The sequence below is a fragment of the Rhagoletis pomonella genome, unplaced genomic scaffold (genome assembly GCF_013731165.1).
Source record: "Rhagoletis pomonella isolate Grant_MI unplaced genomic scaffold, Rhpom_1.0 Rhpom_scaffold_00007, whole genome shotgun sequence".
NCBI lineage: Eukaryota > Metazoa > Arthropoda > Insecta > Diptera > Tephritidae > Rhagoletis > Rhagoletis pomonella.
The window spans coordinates 62481542-62485550 of NW_023458561.1; the positions used below are offsets into that span (position 1 = coordinate 62481542).

The 4009-nt window shown below is 34.4% G+C and overlaps 1 long non-coding RNA gene across 1 annotated transcript; it reads left to right on the forward strand.

Annotated features, from left to right (window-relative positions):
• The first annotated feature begins 2808 nt into the window (after nt 1-2808).
• Nucleotides 2809-3491, forward strand: LOC118743294. The gene is made up of 3 exons (XR_004993448.1): nt 2809-2911; nt 3176-3264; nt 3346-3491. It is a non-coding gene; the product is annotated as an uncharacterized LOC118743294 (long non-coding RNA).
• The last annotated feature ends 518 nt before the right edge of the window (nt 3492-4009 follow it).

A 4009-nucleotide genomic window follows, 5' to 3' on the forward strand; every position in this document is an offset into this window, starting at 1 on the left:
GGAAGAGGCTCTTGGTGCCGGTGAATCGGTGTATGTAATTTTTACGAAAACGCTTCGATACCACACAAAATGTCTGAAACGAAGAAAAGTAATTGCACATATGTAGTTGAGAGATATACACAAGATAAAATAGTGAAACGATATAATGAAAATTAGTTTTAAAATTCAATAATGCACTGTTTTTAAATGCAAAGAAATACTAACGGATGTTTGCTAAAACTAATTTCCTGTACATCCACTACCAGTGGTGAAAAACACAACGCTGCGCAATTCAGCGCATGCGGGTGATGATTTTCAACTTCCGTTCATCTTTCTTTCGTTCGGTTACACGGTGTTTACAGAGGCGATTATCTGAATCGAAAGTTGACTGCCAACCAATGTCGTTGAAAGCGATTAGTTGAAAGGCCGTTTACAAGAGCCGGTTGATGCTTTTAACTAAAAGTTGACTGTAAAATCGTCCCTAAAGAAAATACACTATTAGGGAACAAAATACTACACTAGCACAAATTCGTTAGACAGTGATTAGCCTGAGTCCAAATACTGCAAAATTGGTTTTGCCATATAAAGAAACTAGAGATAACTGTTATACACAAAAAATACAGTAGTACCAAAATACCGAAAACTTTGTATGAGACTCAGTGTAACTACCTCAGATCAAACTAACCTAAGGTTAAAATGTGCAAAAAATTGCTTTCAATTTGTAAACACTCATACTCTTTTTATCAATACAATCACATTTTTCCAAATTGCCTACCACCTTGCAAACAATTTTTAGTTTAAATGCAATGCAATTTTTCATCATAGGTTTGGGTGGTGAGTTGTTGTGTGCAGAAAATTGTGTTTATTTTTGACAACACATACATGTGATGAATTGAAATGAATTCTATGAACGTGTAAATGCAGCGTAAGCAGCCGCCATCTTGTTTGCTTACCAAAAGCTCAAGGCGAATTCATAATTCGCCTGTTCAAAAGCTTGTCCGCCACCAAGGCGAATTTATATAAGGTGGTGTTACTAGCTCAACTGATTTCGTGTATGTGTTTCGCCGCACGGCTTCTGATATCAAATTGAAAAATTTTGTTTGAATTTCTACACACACTCTTACAGATTTTGACAGTTTATGCCGCCAAAGCAAAAACAAAATACATGTAAATTTTTGTTTTTGTGCTCCTGCTATCACCTTATATTAATTCGCCTTGTCCGCCACCACACCACACATTTGGTCACCATGGGCACTTAGGGTTGCAAGCAACTCTTTTTCGGCAATTAGGGTGTTGTGCAACAATGTAATGTGGTGGAGATGGGAACGATTGAAGATTACGCTTCATGGTATTAATCAAATTTAACATAATTGTACATTATAAAATTCCCAAAACTATTTATAAGTTAGTTAAATATAAAACATTTTAATGGTAAAAATATATTTTGATTTACTTTAGATATACGTAATGAACATGTTTTAAAGCCTTACATAACTGATTTTCGTTAAAAATAATATAAATAATAAATATAACCGTAATCATCTGGAAAATAATACATACATGCATACTCGTTGACTACGACTAGGCAATGGCAATTCATCGAGTGTATTTCTGCTTTAAAAACTTTCTCATAAAAAATACCTTTGTTGTTCTGAGGCAGAGTAAAACTGTTATAACATCAACACGCCCACCACAAATTGAAGAAGAACCTCGGCTAAACCCTTTACGATTCGAATGTTTTGCACAAACCCATGATTCAATAATACAAGGTTAGATAATTATTGACAGCTGCGGTTTGACACTCCCTTACAAAAGGTTGCATTTACGAAGTACAGAGAAAGGGCAAGAATGCAATCCCTTGTTTCGAAAATGGTAGTAGAAAAGTACGCAAAGTAGGCAATTAGTAGTGAAATTCCTTTTGTAAATGCTAATGTATTTGCAGGAAATCTGACATTTTAAACGAAATGTTGAACGTAATATTGATATATCTACGTGAATTACGTAATTTATATGCTATTTAGCCGTATAAAAACTGCAAAATGACTCAAAATTAAAATAAGACTACTATGAGATTGATGTAAACATCCAATGCTTAGGTTTTCATCAGTTAAATATGCTTCATATGCACGATTGAGAGAATACAAAGGTTGCGCCGATCTCGGACCGCTATTCCTCTCTTAACGAATTTGACAGAATCGGTGTTTGCATGACGTCACACTGGTGCAACTTGTTTACGTTTTCCTTGCAACATTTTTTCTTCTTCTTCCATTCTTGCTCACGTTTTGGCATTTCTCTCTGGCAATTGCACCAGTGTGACGTCACACAATAGTTATTCTCAAAAATCCTCTCTGATCGGCGCAATCTTGTATTCTATCATTCTTGCTTCATATGCATATACAAATAAACATATTGCACAAAAGCTTATACTTTTATTTCACACCAAAGCTACACTGTTTCCATGTAAATTTGCAAAGAAGCAACACGGTGCCACTGCTAAGGGAGCGGTGCGAGAGAGACAACTGTCAGTTTATCGAACCTTGTATTATTGAATCATGGCACAAACCGATGTGGTGTACAGTACGAGTCAGTAAAGATTTAAAAATTTATATGATGCTTGAAAGTTTCGTAATTATAACAATAAACGGTGGTTTCTATATATTTTTAGTAACCATTCTGTAGTGTAAATAAACGAAATTGCTTTTCTTAAGAAAAAATTATAAAAATCTAACTAAGATAATTTTTAAAAACTTTATATCATTGTGAATGAAAAGCAACCATGCGTGTTGAGAATTGCCTACTACTTGAAATTACACCTCTGTAAGTTATCGCTATTTCACCACAATTCTGTTCACTATATTCAGCAAACGAGCTTCCGTTCATCTTTCTTTCGTCTTTAACCGTCTTCGTGTGAAGTAGAAAAATGAGAGCTAAGGTAATTTTTCATAAAAGTGGTTAAAAGTGTCTTAAAAATATAAGTAAAGTAATTTACAAACAATTAAATTTGCCAAAGTGTTTCCCAATATATATTGTTATATCGTATAAATTGCACGATTCCAATTAAAATTAATTTTCGTTCCACTAGCCGCCATTGCTGTGAATTTCTGTATACACACGTGCTTGAATATTTGGCTATTGTAGAAAAAATTCGTATATGAATTTGTCTAACATGTATTTTTTCTTATAACTTTATTTATAGTGGCGTAAGAAGCGTATGCGGAGGTTGAAGCGTAAACGCAGGAAGATGCGTGCAAGGTCCAAGTAAACCCGTCGACGGCACTGAAGAATGTAAGCATTTGTCATTGTAAACGTGGAGCGCTAGCCCTCCAAATGAAGCAAAACTAATTTTTCATTTCTCTTATATTGCAGGTTTTTGTACAAGCTTCAACCTGATATTCCATTAGAGAGCTTCGAGTAAAGATTTGGCTGCCAAGTATTTGGAGGCGTTTCGGAAAATTTACATATTTAATGTAAATTAATTGGAATAAAGAGAAATCTTTGAATATTTACTAGAAGTGATAAAAACTTAAAATATGATATCTTACTTATTATTGGAAATGGTTGGTGGACTTTTTTGTTTGTTCATAAGGCATGTGACGTTTTGTGGCACCTATACGAATTTTGGAAATAGGTGAAACACTTGTACAAATAGCATACCACGTTTTGAGCACCTTAACCTCAAACGAGAAATCGGGCAGCTGTTGCTAGCGCAATTAACTTTGCTTGATCGACTATATAAAAGGTATATAGGAAGAACCTTTTATGCAATTTTCGCTTATGTCGTTTTACAATGTGGGTGAAAAGACAGTCGTATTTAAAATCGTACTGCAGATTTGGGAATGGTATTTCATATCTGCATAATGAACATATTTCAGAGAGCACTTAAATACAATTTTGGGTTCTGATGTTAGCATTTAAAACAGTAGACAGAAACTTTTTTACAGCCATTGGCAACACAAACGAGGAATTTCTATCAACTGGAAGATTTGTAGGCACTTGAGTTCATATAAAACGGCAACTCAAATTTATTTCA